We start from the raw sequence: 24,948 nt of genomic DNA on the forward strand, positions 1-24,948 counted from the left end.
CTCGTTAATCAAAGATGGTTATGTTTCCTAACCATGAACAATGAGTTGTTATTTGATTAACGAGGTCACATCATTGGTTGAATGATGTGATTGACATGACCCATTCCATTAGCTTAGCACCCGATCGTTTAGTATGTTGCTATTGCTTTCTTCATGACTTATACATGTTCCTATAACTATGAGATTATGCAACTCCCGTTTGCCGGAGGAACACTTTGGGTGCTACCAAACGTCACAACGTAACTGGGTGATTATAAAGGAGCATTACAGCTGTCTCCAAAGGTAGATGTTGGGTTGGCGTATTTCGAGATTAGGTTTTGTCACTCCGATTGTCGGAGAGGTATCTCTGGGCCCTCTCGGTAATGCACATCACTTAAGCCTTGCAAGCATTGCAACTAAATGAGTTAGTTGCAGGATGATGTATTACAGAACGAGTAAAGAGACTTGCCGGTAACGAGATTGAACTAGGTACTGGAATACCGACGATCGAATCTCGGGCAAGTAACATACCGATGACAAAGGGAACAATGTATGTTGTTATGCGGTCTGGCCGATAAAGATCTTCGTAGAATATGTAGGAGCCAATATGGGCATCCAGGTCCCGCTATTGGTTATTGACTGAAGACGTGTCTCGGTCATGTCTACATTGTTCTCGAACCCGTAGGGTCCGCACGCTTAAGGTTACGATGACAGTTATATTATGAGTTTATGCATTTTGATGTACCGAAGGTTGTTCGGAGTCCCGGATGTGATCACGGACATGACAAGGAGTCTCGAAATGGTCGAGACATAAAGATTGATATATTGGAAGCCTATGTTTGGATATCGGAAGTGTTCCGGGTGAAATCGGGATTTTACCGGAGTACCGGGAAGGTTACCGGAACCCCCCGGGAGCTAAATGGGCCATGATGGGCCTTAGTGGAAAAGAGAAGAGGCAGTCCTACATGGGCTGTGCGCCTCCCCCTTCCCCTAGTCCTATTAGGACTAGGAGAGGTGGCCGGCCCCCTCTCTCTCTTTTCCCCCTCCGCGAATCCTATTCCAACTAGGATTGGGGGGGGGGGAATCCTACTCCCAGAGGGAGTAGGACTCTCCTGGCGCGCCACACCTTGGCCGGCCAGCCTCCCCCTCTAGTCCTTTATATACTGAGGCAGAGGCACCCTAGAACACACAAGTTGATCCACGTGATCTATTCCTTAGCCGTGTGCGGTGCCCCCTGCCACCATAGTCCTCGATAATACTGTAGCGGAGTTTAGGCGAAGCCCTGCTGCTGTAGTGCATCAAGATCGTCACCACGCCGTCGTGCTGACGGAACTCTTCCCCGGCACTTTCCTGGATCGGAGTCCGGGGATCGTCATCGAGCTGAACGTGTGCTCGAACTCGGAGGTGCCGTAGTTTCGGTGCTTGATCGGTTGGATCGTGAAGACGTACGACTACTTCCTCTACGTTGTGTCAGCGCTTCCGCAGTCGGTCTGCGTTGGGTACGTAGACAACACTCTTCCCTCTCGTTGCTATGCATCACATGATCTTGCGTGTGCATAGGAATTTTTTTGAAATTAGTACGAAACCCATCACTAACTATGGCCCGGTTTGCATCCGGCCTGCTCGCAGCCGATATCTGATTGGGCCAAACAAGGACCGAGACAATTTTTTGGCCAGTTAAAAGCCCGTGATTTGATTCACACAATCATGGGCCGGGGTTCATTTCGGGTTGCTGCCGGCCCGTGAGCTGTTCAGCACGTTTCAGGCCCGATCTACATCGTGATTGCATGATGGCCCGATTATGTACCATAATTTTACGGTTTGGCCGGTTTACTGCGAAGACAGGATATATATACAGTAAAATAACTACAGCATCGTGAATAAGAAAAAACCTAGACTATACAATAAAGAAATTACAACATATTACATCCACTGGGCATCAAAGTTTGCCACTATGATAATAAAGCACAAGCAGATAGCAGATTACATACACTAGGCATCAAAGATCGCCACCCAGTGCAAATAAACTCGCCGACAAAATAATATACAAATCCGACAGCACTTCAATAGAGTTCAGGAAAGGTTAGCCCTGCTGGGGAGCTGCAGCGCAAGCAGCTGAGCAAGATGATGAGACTACGCTTGTTCAACACTTGTATCTTCCTCACTCTGAAAGATAAACAAGCACACAGATGACAAATTTTGCACATAAAAGTATTAGTGCTGACAATTCATCAAATTTTACTAACGAATAAAGTGACACACTTTAAATTTGCATTAACATAATATGGTATTGTTCAGGTCAAGACATGGCAGGAAATGACATTGTGAAGGAGTTGGCAGCTTCACGACACCACTAGATTACAGATCAAGAACTCATAAGTATCAATGGTTAGTGTGCTATCAATTTATACCATTTCAGATTGGCAAATAAAGAGATGGTTTAAATAATAGTAGAATGATATGACATTGTTCATAGTTAAGACATTGCAGAATATGACATTGTGATGTAGTGGGTAGGTTCACCACACCACTGGATTATGGATGAAGAACAGAAGCATACATGCAGTGCAAAAGAAGATCACTTGCTCTGTATAGTTTAATTTACATGGTATGAAGAAGGAACTTGGTTGTACAACTGAAAACTTAAATTGAGAAAGGACAAACTTTTGTTTATGAACTACATATAATAAACTTTAAACAAGCAATTTGATGCAAACACCAAAAATAAACAGCTGTTGCAGTCATGCCTAACCAAATATATACAACAAAGTTTGAAGGCTTGAGATGGACAAACTTACATTATTGGTGAAGACAGGCTCTATAAAGGCCTTGTCCATGCTGATGGGGGGGGCAATTCAAGAAGTTTACCACAGAATCTTCTTCAAAAGCATTGCCTTTATTCTACATTTTGTTAAAAGTAAATATAGATGTGATAATATACGAAAAAATGGAGAATATTTAAGATAAGATGAAGAGTGATGCTACATAACCAAGTAGCTATAAATGTAAGTGCAGCGATATAGGCAAAAGGTACAGCCAAGAGCAATGCACAGCTAAACTTCTTCAGTACCAACCTTATGGTAAGAGTAAATATAGATCTGATGTGTAGAAAATGGAGGGTAAAGGAAAATAAGCTGCAGAGTGATGGTACATGAACAACTACCTGTCATTATAAGTACACTGATAAAGGACAACATGTACTTACAAGAACAATGCAGAGCTAAAAAAACATTGGCATTGGATATATTCTACACTAATGTAACCATTCATATAGATCATATAATTTGGAGCGAACAATTGATAAGCAAGCTATCATGCATACTGCTGTCACATAATGAACCAGGTATGTATGCAAGTACAGTGATACAGGACAACAGGTACTAACAAGAGCAAAAGCAGCGGGCAGCATATTTGCGATATCCTGTCGTTCTTGTCAAACCGGAATTCTTCTTCGAGCAGATTTCCTGCAAAAAAGACTCGTAAGGCACATGCGGAAAAGTAGAAGTTCAAATTGTCATGTGATTTCATAGACGGTACCTCATCCTGGGAACGATACTAGTGCATAACAAGGTTTTTCCATTCAATGTCTTCTAAATTTAGCACAGGAGACTTTCACCGGAAATTTGTTTATAGACTTGCCATCAAAGTGTGATTTCCTCAGGTAACACCGATACTGCTGCAATGCTTCCTTGAAAAGCATAAGCAAGCTTTGCTCGTCATGACTATCCATATTGACCCTCGCCTAGTTACAACAATGTAATGTAAATCATTGATGTGTTCAATCAGCAGAAAACAGGAAAATAATAACCATGAATAATAGCACTTACACGTAAGTTGGACAGGAAGATGTGAAAATGGTGTTTGTCTTCATAATAATCTTCCCATGATGGGAATATATGCACGTAGTCCCTAACAACATTGAAAGTGTTGTCTTTTAAACTGGGAATAAATGGAATGGGGTTCCAATCTGCAGGAATTGGCCGTCTCTGCAGTTGGGATAGGTCTTCGGCCGGTGGACTTGCTTTACTTTTTGCTGGAGTGGGAGTTTTCTGTGGTACAGCTGGTGCTATGGCAAATGAAATCGGTATACCTTTTGCTGGAGTGCAGGTCCTGTGTGGTGGGGCTAGTGGTGTGGCCAGTGAAGTATGGGTACAGTCTGCTGGAGTCGGTCGTACGTTTTGTGTCACTGGTTGTACAACCAATATAAGTGGGGTGTTGTCTGATTTCTCCGGCACCACCACGTTTTTCAAGCACTTTGCTGGTGCTCCGTCAGGTTCGGCAATCACCCTCTTCCTTTTTGATGTCTGATGCACAAGAACAACATTTGAGTGGAAAAACATGGTATGATGACAGATGGAATATGTATTGATAATGGATGGGCATGGCTTCTCGACATATATGATGAGTAAACTAAGCAGATGGCGGTGCAACAAAGTAGAAGAAATGCAAGACAACATATGCAAGATACGTGCAATCAATAAAACCTTGCCAAATTAAAACAGGCACCTTGATGGGTGAACAAGACATGCCATCTGCCTTTGACTCCTCGAGGTTAGAATAGTCATTAGGATGATATTCTGAATAAGAATCAACAGGTGGGGAGCGTATGAGTTTCATTGCTACCAGAATGGCACTCAATGCCTTGCTGTCAATTTTGTAAGTCATTGCAGTGTTCCACAATATTCTTCTGATGCGCGGATTCTGATATTCACTGTAATTGCGTATAATATCTGAGAACCATGAAAACATAAATAGTTGTGAGATTATCTTTGTAATGTAGATGATATTCTAATATAGGGGCGCCCCTGTAAACACTTGTGTGCTATCACTGGATTCTGATGAGAGAGCTCATGTGTGCTGTAATATGGTGCGTGCATTTATATAATCTGCCACAAGTACACAAAAAATAGGCTCCAGAAGTAAGGATAGCTGGCAGATGATAGGTTCATAATATACTATATAGAGAGTTTATTGCCAAACCATGATAACAAGAGCACACAGCAACTAGGCAGATCATAGGGGCTATTTGGTTTTAGGACTAGCATTGCCACACTTTGCCACACATTTTTGCCAAACTTGACTAAGGTTAGTTCATCAAAATGAGAGCCACAAGTTGGCAAGCCTAAGGGAATCTTGCCACACTTTTTGTGTGTATGCCATGTGGGGTCCAAGTGTGGCTTGCCTAAGATGTGGCTTGAACCAAACACTCACCTAAGTCGGTCAAACTTGCCTAACCTAAGTGTGGCAATCTTTGGCAAAGTTAGTCACAAAACAAACAACCCCATAGTGTACATAACAGGGGTACACCATAACCAGGATATATAAATCAGGAAAGTGGAACTGGCTGGAAATTACGGTGTTGTATTGCCGCTAGTAATTGAAAGCCTATCTATCACGTACAGGCCAGCTCTATCAGCTGTTGACTGCAGATGTCCCTGCTCCCCTTCCTAACAAGGAACATACTGTGCTTCCCATACATAACACCGCACGGGCCGCCGACCGAACCAGCGGCCCCACCGCCTGTGTTCCTCCACCACCCCCACCCCCGCCCCCACCCACGTTGAGTTTTCTTTTGGGGGGAACCATGTATTCAGGGCGCGCTTGTCTCAAATGCGAGGAAATTTACAAACTTAGCCCCCGTTTGAAATTTCTACTACATCACAGCAACACTAGTCGGTTGGGGATAGGACGGTAATCTCGCATACACCAAATATTTGCCGACGAGAGTTTGTTTTTGGCGCCCACAATGTATGAATATGAATCGGGGAAGGAGTCGATTTCGGCCGAGGACACACTGTGTTTTGGCGCCCATCGTGTATGAATCCGGGTGAGAGGCGGTTACGTCACGTTTGGGTGAAATTACAAACCTACCCCTATCGAAACCTATAGAAATCCAGCATATAGGCTTTGCGTGGCAGGGATAGGCAGTAGTGATTTCCATCTCGCAGATTTTGGTTTCGGGCGGTTACTGCGACTTCCCCCCTTCGTTCAAATTTTGCAGAGTGCATGTTTACCGTGCCAACTCAATTCGAATCCCGTTTGTATTCTATTTTTTCCGGGCGGGATCCATTTTCAATTGAAATTTCATTCTATATACATCATTTTTTATATATACTTTGAAAAGCACAACACCATTTATACATAAATATGGTTTACAAATGGCATGATCTCAGATTCATAAGGTTGTATCCATCAATTTGGATTTTCAAATATTTGAAACCACTTTATGTTGAAATCCAATGTATGCATTCCTCGCTAACTGTCTCCAATTAATGTGTGTTTCATGCGGGTTTTTTTACTTCTCAAACATGTATAATGTGTTTCACACACGCAACATATAGTGTAATCCCGTTTAGACATTAATTGCATATAAACCATGCATTGTTTGTAATTGAAGAATCTATGGATCACCAATATTGATAAACTATATAAAATTACACGTGTGCCCAAATTCAAATGAATATGCATGTTTGATACACCAATTTGCGTTATGATATTATCGATGTCGTGATCTCCAGTTTAAATATTTGAATCCCCTTTAATCCAGATATTCGTCTCATATAGCTATCACTCATGCTTATATAGGACTATCTCTCTGGACCTATACGCGTTAATCGTCTCTCAGGTATCTCTCGTGCTACCTGTATGTCGACAATGATCTTTTATCTTCGTAACACACTGACGGTACTCTCTCCCTCGACCTTCATCACTCTATCTCTCTCTAAGTATATCTCGCTCCCTGCTATGTGTCTCTAACTATGATTCTCCATGTGGAATCTCTTTCTCTCACACAAACACAAAACTTTGTCTCCCGGAGTCTCATTTCTCTCTACTATTCCCATGTGTGCCACTCGCACACCCCTCATACAGAGATGTCTTTCGCTCCTTAGATATGAGAACCTACGACTCTTCCTCTTCAATATCTCTTTCTCACACACAAACACAAACTCTGTCTCCCAGGGTCTCATATTTCTCCATTATTCTCTTGTATGTCGCTCACACACACCCTCTCTCCCTAGAGATATCTTGCCTTGCCTCGTATGTCTCTCTAGCTATCACTCTCGTTGTGAAATATCTTTCTCTCTCGCAGACACAAAACTCCGTCTCTCTGGATCTCATTTCTCTCTGATATCGGTTTGTATGTGACTCACACGCACCCTCTCTCTATCTCTCTCACACCCACACACATAACCCAGCCTTCTGATCCACTCGACTCCTATCTCTAACGCACACTAGCTAGCATCTTTATCTTTCTATTTATCTGTTTCTCCATCAACCTTCTTTCTCGCCCTCACTCTTGATTCCTATCACGCACACTACATATGTTTCTCTCTACATGCAGTCAAGTGCCCTCTCACACACATATATAACTTCACCCTTTGAACCACCCGACGGTCATCTCCAACACCCAAACTAGCGGATGTCCCTCTAGCTAGCATCTCCATCTCTGTATCTATCTGTAGTTTCTCCGTCAACATTTCTTTCTCGCATGGAGTCTTGCTTCCTATCACCCACACTATATATGTCTCTCCATACATATGCATTTATAGGTTGGTCTCTTTTGCACAATCGTTGCACCTCACTCCCTCTGCTCGCCATAGATGCATGCTCCAGCCCACGCCACTATCTCTTAAAGACAAAAACACATGCTCAATTGTTGGGACTTCTTCCATGAATTCTCACATGCATGCATATTGTCATACCGATCCATCTCTCCCATGTCGTTGATCTTATGACTTATGTCTTCTTTCTTTTATCTCGATCATGCGCGCGCGCACACACACATCCCACATATACATGTATACCTCTCACACATGCACGTTCAAGGTCTCTATGTCTCCATACGTAGTTAATTACCCTCAATCCTAACGCCACATCGAATCGTTCTCCTCTTTTGTGCACATAACTTCCGCCTGGATGGGTAAAACACACACTCACACTTAACAATCTCCTTCTAGCTACCCCCCCGCCTCTCACTCTTCCCCTATATCCCCGAAACCAATAAGACCATCCCTTAGTTTAATTCCCGCCTACATGCACCATCGATATATAGTAGTCTTCCTCGGTGTCTCTCGAACAAACACATTCTCTCAAAGTCGACTCCTCTCACGCGCACACACCTTCTCTTCCCTCTCTAGGGGCATTTTCTCTCTCGCACCCCATCGTTGGTGGCCTCTGCCATACACATCACCTCTCTATGATGAAAGCCATGCACACTTAAATTACATCCACCACATAGGACCCCGCGACACACACACACACACACGCACGCACCCCCCCAACACACACACACTAAGACTCCATCTCTCTCTCTCACACACACACACAAGCACGCACGCCCCCCCACACACTAAGACTCCATCTCTCTCCCTCTCTCTCTCACACACACACAAACTAAGACTCCCTCTCTCTCTCTCCTCTCTCTCTCTCCTCTCTCTCTCTCTCACACACACACTAAGACCATCTCACACACACATGCTCTAGGCGGAGCATTTGTTCCTACCACCCTTCATCCAACCTTACCCGTATGATAAACAATCACCTTTATTTACTTGCATAACATGGAAAAATTCCACTTTACTTTAGTAGTCAGCAAACTTATCATTTGTACCCTTATAAAAAAAAGAGTTGGTGGTGATGGTGTGCCTGCCATCTTGTAATACATACCATATGATCTATATCTGAGGATAGAAAGCAAACTATGATAATTTTACAAAAGATACCGGCACCTCTCTCCACATCATTATCTCTCGCAACCTCATTGCTCAACAATTAAAAAAGGAACAAGTCTCTGGAACAATCTAGCATGCATGGTGGCCGCTGCCGCCTGCCGGCGCCGTCCATCCCCATGCCTTCGCCCATTCCGACCACCATTCACCACCACGCTCCACTCCTCCTTGCCTTATCTCTCATCTTTCATTTTTTCGATGACATTCTCGAGATACCAGTTTTCCGATAAAATTCTTGAGATATCATTAGTTTTTACACATGGGATTACTCCTGCATGGGTCAATCACAACAGGTGTTCTGTAAAAAAATGCATATTGATGTTCCATGCAATGCACGAGAATCTTGCTTGTAATTATATAACGCAAATCACGAGCATGAAGTGACATTTTTTGACACAACCACGCTAACATGGCCACGTAAATCACTAGCTAAAGTAAATACCATTATACTTATATCCCGATGCAAAAGGTTGAGTACATGTCCGAAGAGTAGAGTCGCACACACGCACTCTGTCTCTCAGAATCTCACACACACACACACCAGTTACGTGACGCCCACTTAACCAGACACGTATGTTACAATTTGTGCACCCGCGGGTACACATGATGCTCCACATTTATTTAAGCCGGAAGGCGAACCCAAACAGTAGCTGCATTCATTCCCCTCCCGCTGCCTCTTCTCTGGTCGCCGTCGCCCGGTAGCCATGGGCCGGCCGAAGGTAACAACATACGCCATACTCCCGCCGGAGCGGCTGTCAGGACCCCGATTCCAAGTCACATCGATCTAGCCATTAACAACTCATATCACTTTGCGGCCTCACGCACGGTATTCGCACGGGTGTCGCCTTACCATGGCCCGGGACCGTTTGCGGCTTTTGGCTCACGTATATGATAGTGTCGCTAGCATCCATATGACAGGGAACCCGGGCCGACATGGCTAGTCGTGAACCCAAAGCGGCACCAACCTATGGGGACAGGCATACATGAATCACATCGAGCATGTCGGTCAGCAGCGTGTGAATCCGGGACGTAGCACTGGGCTAACAGGACTCCGGGAACCCGGGCTGTAGCAGGCTAGGCAGGACTCCAGATGTCACCGCGTGACATTTCCCCGAAGGGACAGACACAGGAACGAAGTGAAACACATGCCGGCCAGTCAGGTGTCCTGAGCAGTAGTGCTAGGCTAACAGGACTCTGGTGAACCGGGCTGTAGCGGACTACTATGGCTCATGGAAGCACTAGACTACATTTCCCCATCAGAGAGGCTGCCAAGGATAAACAACTAGATTGTCGGATCCCACACATACCAAGCATTTCAATCATACACACAATATGCTCGATATGTGTAAATACAACATGGCATCACAACATAACTCTATGACTCAAGTATTTATTCATTAGGCTCCGAGGAGCGAGATATTACAAACATGGGTCTCATGACCCAACAATCATAGCATACAAATCAAGCACATACGAAAGCTTAACATGTCTGAGTACAGACATCTACAAATGAAAAAGGCTAAGAAGCCTAACTATCTACCAGATCCTGCCAAGGGCACAAGATCGTAGCTGAGGTATCAAGCTAAACGTCGAGGTCCACATGGTACTACTAGCGAGACTGAAGTCTCTCTGCAAAACATAAATTAAGCAAACGTGAGTACAGATGTACCCAGCAAAACTTACATCAGAACTAACTACATATGCATCTGTATCAACAAGGGGTAGTGGAGTTTAACTGCAGCAAGCCAGCTTTGACTCAGTGGCTAACCTGAACTACGACAGCAAGCAACTCTTTGAGATGGCGCACACGAGTCCACATATTCACCATTCAATACACCACTATGGATCCGCTCCCGTCTCCCGACGAGAAGGCCATCCATAGCACTCACACTTATCTTGCAAGTTTTAGAGTATCCACTTTCACTTGTCTATGAACTGTTATAGGCAACCCAGAAGTCCTTTACCGCGGACACGACTATTCGAATAGATCATTTATAACCCTGCAGGGGTGTACTTCGTCACACATGTTTCCACCACTTAGCGTCTGCACACCACATGTGCTCGGCAGACTTCAAGCGAAAGCCGACGTGGGTGTAGACCACGACCTGACTAACCACACAAGTCTCTAGTCCAGGTTTATCGCCTATTCGGATTCCATCCGCAAGGAAATCCGGCCGGGGTGTCCTCAACAGCCCCAAACGATGTGTACAGGGTCCCGAGACGCCAAACGGGCGCCCGGCATACCCGGCCACAGTGTATCTACCGCATCATAGCCCACCCCTAGGGTCAGCGCTACGCACGGCCGCCAACACATAACCTACAAACACCAGAAACTAGTTGCAACTCCTGGACAGAGGACGAGAGGGGTCAATAAGTCGAGCGGGGTCATATTTCAGGGCCCAATGTGTGGTAGTAGCTGTTTCATGGATCACAAACACAGAACTCAGTTCCTGAGGACGGTTTCAGTGAGACAACCCGCCATGTACTCCTACATGGCCTCTCACCGCTACCTTTACCAAATCGTGTTCACACACTTAGCTCACACACCGCAGGACATGCTTACACACCTCCGATTCATCCCCGATGAGCCAGACCTGACATGACTCTATGCAATAGCAGGCATGAGAAACAAGAATGAATGAGTAGGCACATCAGGGCTCAAACAACTCCTACTCATGCTAGTGGGTTTCATCTATTTACTGTGGCAATGACAGGTCATGCAGAGGAAAGGGGTTCAACTACCGCAACATGTAACAGTTGAATCGTTGTTGTCCTAATGCAGTAAAAGAGAGCAGGAGCGAGAGAGTGGGATTGTATCAGAATGAACAAGGGGTTTTTGCTTGCCTGGCACTTCTGAAGATATCATTGGGTCTTCATCAGTGTCAACGATCACAACGTCGGTACAACGTCTATCGAGAGGGGACCAACACCGGCAACTGAGAAAGAACACAATCAACACATGACGATATGCAACAATATGATGCATGCTATGGCATTGCAATATGAATGTGTTTTACACTAATGCATCTAGCAACAATTAAATGAAGTCCATACGGACCAAGGGTTCATATGCAAACTCCATATTTAGCATTTAAAATGCCATTATCATGTTTTCACTTATACAGTGGGTATAAGTTGGTTGAACATGCATGAAAGTAGCATAAATGGATAGATTGGATTTTTCTGATAATTTTTCATATATAAATTATTTCATTTGGAGTTACGGTTGAATTTCTATGATTTTTGGAAGTTTTGGACATTTTCTGAATTAAATAAATCATTTCTGATTTATTTAAAATCCAGAAAGCATTACTGCGTCAGCCTGATGTCAGAATGATGTCATCAAGTCAACAGCGTCAGCCCAGGTCAAACCTGACGCTGGGACCCACTGGTCAGTGACTAGGCTAATTAACAGAGACTCTTAGTGCTAATTTAATCCTAACTAAAGTGTTAGTGGGGCATGGGCCCACATGTCAGTAGCTAAGCTAAATTAGCTAGGACTAGTTAATCCTAATCTAGGTTAGTTAGCAGGGCGGCCCCACCTGTCATTGAGCCAGGGGAGGTCAAACCCCTTGGTCAACTGGGGCTAACGCGCTGGTGTTTAGCCACCGGCGGCAGCAGACGCGGCGGAGGGCGCGGGATTGCTCCTCCGGCGCCCAATCGAGCAGCGGAGGGCACGCGCAGGGAGCTGGGGCTCGCCCGTATCCAGGGCGGCATGCGCCAGCAGCGGGGACGGCCGGAGCTCGCCGGAAACGAGCTCGGGGCGGTGCCGGTGTTCGGGTGTTTGTGGCTACGGGGCTGCAGTGGCCGTGGTAGCGCGTTCATGGCACCTACAGCAGCTACACGAGGCGGCGAGCATGTTGGACATGACGCCCGGGCCATTTGGTTGCCGGGGCCATGTCGGCGACGGGCGCAAGCGGCAGCGGGTGCGGTCAAGCTTGGTGCGGTCGCTACGACATGCGAGGAAGATAACGGAGAGGGGGAAACGGCCAGCAGCTCACCATGGTCACGACGAGCGGGTCGGCGAGGTCGGGGAGGAGCTGATGAAGACGGGAGGTCACCGCCGATCTCGGCGGCCGAACGATGAAGACGAGGTCGGGGGCGGCGTTTTGGGGTGTCCGGCGTCGAGCGAGTCTACGAGGAGGACGAGGGCGTCGAGGCGGAGGTCATGGACACGTCGGCGAGGCGCGGTAGGGCCGGTGGCTGCGGCATTACGACGGCGCAGCCGCGACTGTGCTCGGGCTCGAGAGGGAGAGGAAGCAAAGGAGGGGGAAGAGATCGGGGAGAGTGAGAGAGTTCCAGGGGGTGGCGTGGCGCGTGTTGAGAAGGCCAGGACAATCAGGGAGGCAGGAGGTGGCGAGGCGCGTGCGTGCGCGCCGCGGGCACACGCCCTCCTGCCCACTGGCAGGAGGTGGAAGACGACATGGAGGTGGAGGTGGGCTGGGCTGGCTTTGCCCGGCTGGGCTGCTACAGTGGTGGGCCGGTTGGCCCACCAGGTAGGTTCTCCCTCTTTCTCTTTTAATTTTGTTTTCTATTATTCTGTAGTCTTTAGGGCTTTATTAAAAATACTTAGACACTTCCAAAAATCACCAAACTGCTCATGCTCACTGTATGGAATAAACCCAACATGGAACATTTCAGTTTAGGATTAATTGGACATTATTTCTTATATAACAGAAATAATTCCAACCCAAATATATTATTGATTTAAATCAAAGGCCCAAATAAATTATTTCTATGACTCCAAAAATATTGGTTTGAATTTCACCTCATGCCAATATTTTCACACAGTAACAGGAACATTTTCTTGGACTCATTTGATGAGATTTAAATGTTGGTTATTTTTAGGGGTTTTTTGAGGCTTTGAAAATTCCTCAATTCTGATTTCAATTGAATTTAAACATGATGCAGCAACCAAGCTAGGGATGTGACAACTCGCTCCCACTAAACAAGAATCTCGTCCCGATATTCAAGACATGAGGTAAGAAGAAAGGAGGTCACAAACTATCACGGTCTTCTCAATCCAAGTGCCCTTCTTGAAGAAGTAGCTTCATTGCATCATATTGATCTTGACGTCTTTGCTTGCGAGATCTTCACCCAACACGAGGACAGAAGAGCGATATAACTCTACATGGATGGATCATTTAATGATCACAGGATCAACTCGCAGAACGAGATGTAGAAACATCTCTTGAGCTGAGGGACAAAAACACATATGAGGAGCGATGGAAAGAAGCAGGGGACGAAGGTTCAGATTAGTAGGCAGCAATTCCATGCTTAGAAGATGGTGCATGGTTTCAACGTAGCGATGAGATAATCGCCATGATTCCATAACGGGGCACCTTGGGGGAGGTGACCCGTAGAGTTATTCCCTTAAATGGCAAAAAGAATTACTTTTGATATCTAGATCATTGAAACTCTTTATACCAGCCTAAGGTAATCACAATCGATCGTTTGGCGGAGTTCAAAGGAATGGCATACTCAAAATAGAATGGACGATGTGGACTACCTTCTTGAAGACAACGCAATGGATTATTTTTGCTTATCATCGGAGATGGATGGGACCCATGGTAGGACCACTTTGAAGATGATCTTGAACAGCAACTGCTGAGAAGGCGGATCATAGTAAAAAGGCACAATGGTGGGTGCAAGCTGGGGGCAAAATGCAAATGTTGGAATGATTCTAGTAACTGGGGATAAACTCAACAGTAGAGAGTGATTCCACTGTTTGAATGGTTCTAGCATAATCGAGGAAACCGAGAGCACGGTGACCCCTGAGGAACAGCTGCTAGAATAAGTTGCACTAAATCCTCACGGAGAAGATGGTCAAATAGCTCAATCAAGATACTACCACGATAGATCTTTTGGCTAGGTGTGCCGGCGAGAACATCAACCTTGTCAGGACCTACATCATAAATCTTGGAATAGCTCCAACCATCATATCTGCCTGAGATTCAGATCTGGTTGGTAACGGGATATTTCAGACAACATGTCCGAAAAGAAAGTTTGCAACACAAACCGACGAGACGATGTTGCGAGATTCTCGGGATTTGAACTACGATAGTAAACTCCAAAACATGAGCGGGTTCTGCTACACACATGTGAACACATTGTCCAAGACAAAAATGGCCACATAGTAGTCTTATAATAAAACACTATCGAGTTCAGGTGGGGAACCATCATCGAGGATATCAAAGTCCTTGCATAAGGCATGCTCTTAAGAAGGAACTTCTTCTCCTTGAACAATTCAATCAGTGGCTTGGTGTGTTAGGAATACATATAGAATGAAGGTTGCAAGTCTCTAGACCACAAAATACTTCGTACATATGCATGACTGAGTTGGGATGGTTTCAGAGGAAGCAAAACAAACCTTTCTCAAATTCACGGCGGCCACTTGCATCAAGTGCACGTGAATTAGAGGAAGTATCTTCTTTCATCCAAACATATACCTCATGAACGGAACACGAGGGCAATGCTTACGAAGTTTCCAACACTAGCTTAATGTTCAACATAATTCATGGAAAGGATAAGGATGTTGTCGATGGGCTCAACAACAATTCATCCATGTTTCCATATATATGGAATCCCACAACTATGTGAACAAGATGATAGCATTGGTCAGACCCAAAAGATATAATGGTGTATGCTCGAGGGATTAACCACGAATAAGACAACATTATGAACATCGTTGGTTCTGATTTGATTTGATGATAGCCCATACTCAAATCAAAGTTTGATACGACAATAGGTCCAACAACTGATCACAGGGACCAATCGATGAAGATATCATCTATCTTCAACACACACAAATAAATCCCTTGAGATGAACTAAGCTGGCAAGCTTTTATCTTCCAACTCTCCAAGTTATTGTTTAGCTTAACCAACTAGCTCAGGGGGTAACCGACACAGATTCTTGGAGAATGGCTGGTTTGCAAGAAACCAACTTGATCACGAACTCCACATAGCGGTCAGGTGACAACCTGGTAATACTTCCGAGAAGATATTCGGAAAATCACGAACCACCGGCATGATACTAAGCTCGAGATCAATCTTGCTCTTCAGGGCAAGACGATATGATCAAAAGAGCAAGGGTTTGGCAAAATCCTAACCCGTTGATCGAAGAGTGCACCAGGAAATAAGGACTAGGTAGCACGATCAACCTTAGGGTGATGATTCAATAATCAGCACACTAAGAATGATATTAATGTCCATTAACTACCAAGCAAAGGGTTGCTAGGAGTATTGATTTCACACATCACGATTCACTTGTCGGTATTCCGTTTGCGACAGCACGACACCGAGGAATGAATAATGATGGCGAGAAGTGTCACTACATCAAGAATTCATAGGGGAAGGTGCAATTCTCATGACATTCCTGACATAAACTGGATAATACTTCAGGGTAGGACAGACCAATAGCTTGATTGCATTTGATCTGCGAAATACAACTGCTTTGACCCAATCCTAGAAATGGATGAGGTACTGGAGTTTGTTTCTCCTAGTCATTCTGAAATAGAATGGCTCGATGAACCACAAGAGTAATAGGCACCGATGAACGAATGCTCACATACTCTTGACTATCAATTTATAGACGAAGGTCGGAATATAACGGAAGGGGGACAACTCAAAGGAACATATAACTTTCTGAGTTGTGGATGCATAGGTTAGTATGTCGAATAAGTTCAACATATTTCTTCCGGATAACCCATGCAGAAAGGTAGGGTTGGCAGAGTCACAACATAGAATGGAGAACTCATCAGCAGCACTCTGTCGTGACCTTTTGGTTCAAAAGAACTCCTGCCAAGAATGGTTCATGATAATTGGAAGAAAGATGTACCACGAACCTCGAGGACTATCGCAAAGGTTACTAATATCCTAAAGGAACTAGCAACACTATCAACATGAGGTAAGTAGGGTGAATCTAGGGTTCAAGTACCCATGAATAGAGTACCTACTACTACATAGCATCACGGGATGCTTTCGAGAATAATGGCCAGAATCACACACTGGGGATACAAAACATGGCTAGATCACTAGGTGACTCCCTAAAACACCTAGGGCCATAAAAATAGCTCCAACATATATGTCGAGGCAACAGAGTACCTCAACTCACCGATTAGTGTGATTAATCTGGCCCAAATGGACATCAGGAACATGAGGAAGGGGTTTGCAATTGCATCAGACTATTTGGAGACCTGGGATGACTCGGACAGCATAACGGCTGTAAATGCTCAAAAGATTTGAGACATCCTGTAAAATGGTGGCATAACCACTGAATACCACAATATCAAGGTTCTGAGGCCAGCTATGAACATATGGAAGTAGTAGGAACTGAACTGAGGCTTAAACTCAACAATCCTAGGCAACTACGGTTTAGTAACACGTGATCCTGATAGAAAGATGAGAAGCCTAGTTCTTAATCCCCGTAGAAGAGAAGAGGGTGACTCAGATCAGAGGGCACGCGATATAAGGAGTAAAAAGAGCCTTACGTTCCATCCCACGATGAATTCCCTTATATAACTAAAGCATTTCTAGACTCAACTTCGACCAGTCTGGCTTGGTAATCCTACAGGCAGTCAGGCTCTGATACCAAAGCTGTCAGGACCCCGATTCCAAGTCACATCGATCTAGCCAGTAACACCTCATATCACTTTGCGGCCTCACGCACGGTATTCCCACGGGTGTCGCCTTACCATGGCCTGGGACCATTTGCGCCTTTTGGCTCACGTATATGATAGTGTTGCTAGCATCCATATGACAGAGAACCCGGGCCGACATGGCTAGTTGTGAACCCAAAGCGGCACCAACCTATGGGGACAGGCATACATGAATCACATCGAGCATGTCGGTCAGCAGCGTGTGAATCCTGGATGTAGCACTAGGCTAACAGGACTCTGGGAACCCGGGCTGTAGCAGGCTAGGCAGGACTCCAGATCTCACCGCGTGACATTTCCCCGAAGGGACAGACACAGGAACGAAGTGAAACACATGCCGGCCAGTCAGGTGTCCTGAGCAGTAGTGCCGGGCTAACAGGACTCCGGTGAACCGGGCTGTAGCGGACTACTATGGCTCATGGAAGCACTAGACTACATTTCCCCATCAGAGAGGCTGCCAAGGATAAACAACTAGATTGTCGGATCCCACACATACCAAGCATTTCAATCATACACACAATATGCTCGATATGTGTAAATACAACATGGCATCACAACATAACTCTACGACTCAAGTATTTATTCATTAGGCTCCGAGGAGCGAGATATTACAAACATGGGTCTCATGACCCAACAATCATAGCATACAAATCAAGCACATACGGAACCTTAACATGTCTGAGTACAGACATCTACAAATGAAAAAGGCTAAGAAGCCTGACTATCTACCAGATCCTGCCAAGGGCACAAGATCGTAGATGAGGTACCAAGCTAAACGTCGAAGTCCACGTGGTACTACTAGCGAGACTGAAGTCTCTCTGCAAAACATAAATTAAGAAAACGTGAGTACAAATGTACCCAGCAAGACTTACATCAGAACTAACTACATATGCATCAGTATCAACAAGGGGTAGTGGAGTTTAACTGCAGCAAGCCAGCTTTGACTCAGTGGCTAACCTGAACTACGACAGCAAGCAACTCTTTGAGGTGGCGCACACGAGTCCACATATTCACCATTCAATACACCACTATGGATCCACTCCCGTCTCCCTACGAGAAGGCCATCCATAGCACTCACACTTATCTTGCAAGTTTTAGAGTATCCACTTTCACTTGTCTATGAACTGTTATAGGCAACCCAGAAGTCCTTTAGCGCGGACACGGCTATTCGAATAGATCATTTATAACCCTGCAGGGGTGTACTTCGTCACACATGTTTCCACCACTTAGCGTCTCCACACGACATGTGCTCGGCAGACTTCAAGCGAAAGCCGACGTGGGTGTAGACCACGACCTGACTAACCACACAAGTCTCTAGTCCAGGTTTATCGCCTATTCGGGTTCCATCCGCAAGGAAATCCGGCCGGGGTGTCCTCAACGGCCCCAAACGATGTGTACAGGGTCCCGAGATGCCAAACGGGCGCCCGGCATACCCGGCCATAGTGTATCTACCGCATCATAGCCCACCCCTAGGGTCAGCGCTACGCACGGCCACCAACACATAACCTACAAACACCAGAAACTAGTTGCAACTCCTGGACAGAGGACGAGAGGGGTCAATAAGTCGAGCGGGGTCATATTTCAGGGCCCAATGTGTGGTAGTAGTTGTTTCATGGATCACAAACACAGAACTCGGTTCCTGAGGACGGTTTCAGTGAGACAACCCACTATGTACTCCTACATGGCCTCTCACCAGTACCTTTACCAAATCGTGTTCACACACTTAGCTCACACACCGTAGGACATGTTTACACACCTCCGATTCATCCCCGATGAACCAGACCTGACACGACTCTATGCAATAGCAGGCATGACAAACAAGCATGAATGAGTAGGCACATCAGGGCTCAAACAACTCCTACTCATGCTAGTGGGTTTCATCTATTTACTGTGGCAATGACAGGTCATGCAGAGGAAAGGGGTTCAACTACCGCAACATGTAACAGTTGAATCGTTGTTGTCCTAATGCAGTAAAAGAGAGCAGGAGCAAGAGAGTGGGATTGTATCAGAATGAACAAGGGTTTTTTTCTTGCCTGGCACTTCTGAAGATATCATTGGGTCTTCATCAGTGTCAACGATCACAGCGTCGGTACAACGTCTATCGAGAGGGGACAAACACCGGCAACTGAGAAAGAACTCAATCAACACATGATGATATGCAACAATATGATGCATGCTATGACATGGCAATATGAATATGTTTTGCACTAATGCATCTAGCAACAATTTAAATGAAGTCCATATGGACCAAGGGTTCATATGCAAACTCCATAATTAGCATTTAAAATGCCATTATCATGTTTTCACTTATACAATATGTATAAGTTGGTTTAACATGCATGAAAGTAGCATAAATGGATAGATTGGATTTTTCTGATAATTTTTTATATATAAATTATTTCATTTGGAGTTACTGTTGAATTTCTATGATTTTTGGAAGTTTTGTACATTTTCTGAATTAAATAAATCATTTTTGATTTATTTAAAATCCAGAAAGCATTACTACGTCAACCTGACATTAGAATGATGTCATCAAGTAAATAGCGTCAGCCCAGGTCAAACCTGACACTGGAACCCACTGGTCAGTGACTAGGCTAATTAACAGAGACTGTTAGTGCTAATCTAATCCTAACTAAAGTGTCAGTGGGGCATGGGCCCACATGTCAGTAGCTAAGCTAAATTAGCTAGGATTAGTTAATCCTAATCTAGGTTAGTTAGCAGGGCAGCCCCACCTGTCATTGAGCCAGGGGAGGTCAAACCCATTGGTCAACTGGGGCTAACGCGCCGGTGTTTAGCCACCGGCGGCAGCAGACGCGGCGGAGGGCGCGGGATTGCTCCTCCGGCGCCCAATCGAGCAGCGGAGGGCACGCGCAGGGAGCTGGGGCTCGCCCGCATCCAGGGCGGCATGCGGCAGCAGCGGGGACGGCCGGAGCTCGCCGGAAACGAGCTCGGGTTGGCGCCGGCGTTCGGGTGTTTGTGGCTACGGGGCTGCAGTGGTCGTGGTAGCGCGTTCATGGCACCTACAGCAGCTACGCGAGGCGGCAAGCATATTGGACACGACGCCCGGGCCATTTGGTTGCTGGGGCCACGTTGGCGGCGGGCGCAAGCGGCGGCGGGTGCGGTCAAGCTTGGTGCGGTCTCTACGGCATGCGAGGAAGAGAACAGAGAGGGGGAAACGGCCAGCAACTCACCACGGTCACGACGAGTGGGTCAGCGAGGTCGGGGAGGAGCTGATGAAGACGGGAGGTCGCCGGCGATCTCGGCGGCCGAACGATGAAGACGAGGTCGGGGGCGGCATTTTGGGTCGTCCGGCGTCGAGCGAGTCTACGAGGAGGACGAGGGCGGCATTTTGGGTCGTCCGGCGTCGAGCGAGTCTACGAGGAGGACGAGGGCGTCGAGGCGGAGGTCATGGACACGTCGGCGAGGCGCGATAGGGCCGGTGGCTGCGGCGTTACGACGGTGCGGCCGCGGCTGTGCTCGGGCTCGAGAGGGAGAGGAAGCAGAGGAGGGGGAAGAGGTTCAGAGAGAGTGAGAGAGTTCTAGGGGGTGGTGTGGCACGTGTAGAGAAGGCCAGGACAACCAGGGAGGCAGGAGGTGGCGAGGCGCCTGCGTGCGCGCCGCGGGCACACGCCCTCGTGCCCACTGGCAGGAGGTGGAAGACGACAGGGAGGTGGAGGTGGGCTGGGCTGGCTTTGCCCGGCTGGGCTGCTACAGTGGTGGGCCGGTTGGCCCACCAGGTAGGTTCTCCCTCTTTCCCTTTTAATTTTGTTTTCTATTATTCTGTAGTCTTTAGGGCTTTATTAAAAATACTTAGACACTTCCAAAAATCACCAAACTGCTCATGCTCACTGTATGGAATAAACCCAACATGGAACATTTCAGTTTAGGATTAATTAGACATTATTTCTTATATAACAGAAATAATTCCAACCCAAATATATTAATGATTTAAATCAAAGGCCCAAATAAATTATTTCCGTGACTCCAAAAATATTGGTTTGAATTTCACCTCATGCCAATATTTTCACAGAATAACAGGAACATTTTCTTGGACTCATTTGATGAGATTTAAATGTTGGTTATTTTTAGGGGTTTTCTGAGGCTTTGAAAATTCCTCAATTCAGATTTCAATTGAATTTAAACATGATGCAGCAACCAAGCTAGGGATGTGACAGCGGCGCTTTAATATGGAAATTTTAGTGGTCATGCATGCATCTTTTTGTGCTAGCACTCCTATATAAGGGTTGACCGGCCGCTTCCCGCGGACATGCACAGGCGGTGGAAGAGGAAGGAGAAGGGAAGCGGGCTGTGGAGTAACGTTTTTTACCACAATTTCTTAGGAAACTGAGTGCAATACTTGAGTAGTTTTGCAAACTATGAGTACTACACCTCAAATGGTTCAAAAGCTATACTCCCTTGCCAGCGCGCGCTTCCCGCGTGAAACAGTCAGCGTCGCCCTAGAGCGTCAGTGCCGCATTAATGCCCGGCTAGAGCGGAGGCGACCTCTCACTGGCGCCGGCTTTGAAGTGGCGCGACGACCGAGAGAGCGCCGCTTCCCGGTGCACGCGACTGCTCCGCGTCGAGACTGGCCATAGGCCATGTTTGGATCCATGGGTTAGAGTTAGTTTGAGCTAGTTGGGGCTCAAATAGCCCTAAACTATCCAAGCATGAGGGTTTAAATTAGAGCAAGTTGCATCGAACCCACCAAGAAAAACTATCCCAGCCAAGAAGTGCTAACTGGAGATAGTTCTCATTGGGACCACTGAAAAATCACTTTTCTCTCTGCATGAAGTGCATTTATTGTCAATCTAAACCTGTCACCCAAACACCTCTTTGGCTACAGTTAGTTCAGGGTTAGTCATGAGTTAGTCTAACCTCTAGCTAAGTTAGAGTATCAAACAGGAGCAGTATAGGACATGCAAGTTGCTCAAAGCATACATGCAAATTCGTACGTGAAAGGATTTTTTTCTTTTTGAAAACGAAACGTGAAAGGAATTTTTTTAGAATGCTCTTGGCATGTCGCTAACATGTGATAGTTAACCGACCTCAATATGGCAGAAACGCCAGCCCGCCGCACTTTGATAGAGACGAGGAGGGAGAAGCGATACAGGGTGCTGGATTACTAGAGATAGGTGTCGCACGGAAGCCAAGAAATATGGTGATAGCGTGGGTTAGCCATGTACTAGTGTGATACTACACTGGGCTGCCGTGTTTCGTATTCTTCCGGTCCACTGTGGAGATGATTGGTTAATTTTATATCACTGAATAATATTAAATATTATGAGTGCATACGCTCCACCACGAGGTTCCTTGCTCCTTCTCGGTCGTCCGGAATCTATGTTCTTCCACTCTATTTTTTTACGTGAGCTTTGTTCATCCTTTTGCCAACACGCGAGACATCTAGCATCAAGGTGCACATGTTATGCAAGGTCGTTCCATCTATATGAAGAACACGTGGGACTGGAACTACAAGACGAACATGTACCCAGGAGTGGACGTACGAACCTGAGTAATGTAGCACAGTAAGTGAAGTAGAAAGGCACAAATGGTATGAACATGCGTGGCATATAGGGTGTGTTTGGTTGCGTTCTCGTCTCAGCATAGTTGTTCCCTCTTCATTCATGCTCAACTCAACACCCCTCTTCATGCATGCTCTCTTCATGCATGCTTCTAGTGTATTTGTGGTAAACTAGTGTGGACTCAGGCACCCTCCATACACTCTACCAAACACCCAAAAGTAGATCGAGAAGGGAACTCTTGGGCGACATTTGTCTCTTAGTACGTACTACCACTAAATGTTGTACATGCAATGCATGGTGATGTTATGGAGTACGTGCCTAAGTACTCTACTACTACTATATTAGTTGGAGGCACATATTAAATTTTATATTTGTTTACGTGTATGTGCCCCGAGACCTTCCAACTAGACGTGTCTTTGTCTCCAGGTCGCACTTTGTATCGTTCATACCACTAAGTACTAGTACGTGTGGTCTCCGACCCAGAAGTGGAAGAAGTGGAGACACTCTACCACGCTGGTTTTTTACGCTGGGCTCTACCACGTTGTTCATGTCCCACTCCTTTCGCTGACGTGTGGGACATCTAGCATGTGTCGTGTTTGGCACCCTTCGTCGTAAGAGTTGAAACGCTAGCATTCATCAGAAATAAAAAATAATTATAAATCGGCAGTGATACTATTTTTTTGCGAACCAATCAGTAGTGATACTATACCACGCGGTTTCCTTGCTCCTTGATATCGGAAAGAATACTTCCGTTAACATGTGGGATATTGACCATCCTGGTCCACTTGCCATGCACGCAGAACTCCAAGGGAGTCACCCAGGTCGTCGCGCCGCAGTAACAATGACTAATGAGCCGTCAAATCACAGGCCCACTTCCCACTTTGAAGTTGCTTGGACGAAGGAACCATCATGACTTCGTTGAATTCCGCTTCTTGAAGAAAACTATTGTACCAGCAGTACTGCTAGCTACAGTAGTTACTCCAACAGAGGCCTCCTTTTGTTCATAGGATAGGAATATGAAAATCATAGGAAGTGAGATGACTTGCATCTCCATTCCTGTAGAGAAAGAGATGCCATTTGATGCTTAGGATAGGAATTTTTCCATTGAGTCTAGGCTAATGTATTGGTAATTTGCTCTAAAAACTACAGTAGTAACTAGTAGTACTGGTACATGCTCGTACCCAGACACACACACACACACACTAACTACTAGTACTACTACTTCTCACATGCTGGCCAGACGCCGTCATTCTCCTTCCCGGCTTTGTCGGCGACACCCCACCGTGCTTGGATCTCCGCTGACCTCTCCACAGCAGCGCGTGCATCCTTTTCTTTCTTGCGGCGGCGGGCCTCTCTTTTCTTGAGTGCTTTTTGGCTTTTCCGCTCCCTCTGTGCGGCTTTGGCCGCCTCTTGCTCTACTGCATCTTCAAATTCCTCCCACATAGTTGTGAGGTCGCGAGCGACGATGAACTCGGCATGGCGGGATGCCATCGCTTCCCTACCATTTTGTGTGCGGTTGTGGGCGGCAAGGAACTCGGCGCGGCGGGATGCCATCGCTGCCTTACCGGTTAGTGTGAAGCGCGGTGGCATGAACGACGCTTGGTGAGAGCTCTGGGGTGGAGTGGCCGGACAACCGTATAGTGCATTGGTTTGTCAAGAGCTCAAGGACAGAAGACGAAGCAAATTTGGATTCCCCTTCAATCCTGGTCATTTATTACCAAGTAAAATGCATTGGTGGTCATTGAACTTGTCTTGATAGGTCACTTTGATTATTGTATATGAGATATGGTGATTATACTGTCACTGGCTCGGCGTATAGCTCCGTATTTGTCTGATTGACCAGTCAAACAGTCCGCATGCGCCTCATCAGCTCGTGTTCTTTATCTATCTACGCAGGCCTACCTGTCAATGGAGAAAGAAATACTGTAAAAACCAAAATTATGCTAGAGTCCGGACCGCTTCCGGAGCCCCGCTCTCACCGCCCTGGCCCCTCGAGACGCCAGCTGCCCGCTGCATGCATGCATAGCAAGTAGTACTCCTTATGTGGAGGAGAGAGAGGCATTAACA

The sequence above is a fragment of the Triticum urartu genome, chromosome 5 (assembly GCF_003073215.2).
Source record: "Triticum urartu cultivar G1812 chromosome 5, Tu2.1, whole genome shotgun sequence".
NCBI lineage: Eukaryota > Viridiplantae > Streptophyta > Magnoliopsida > Poales > Poaceae > Triticum > Triticum urartu.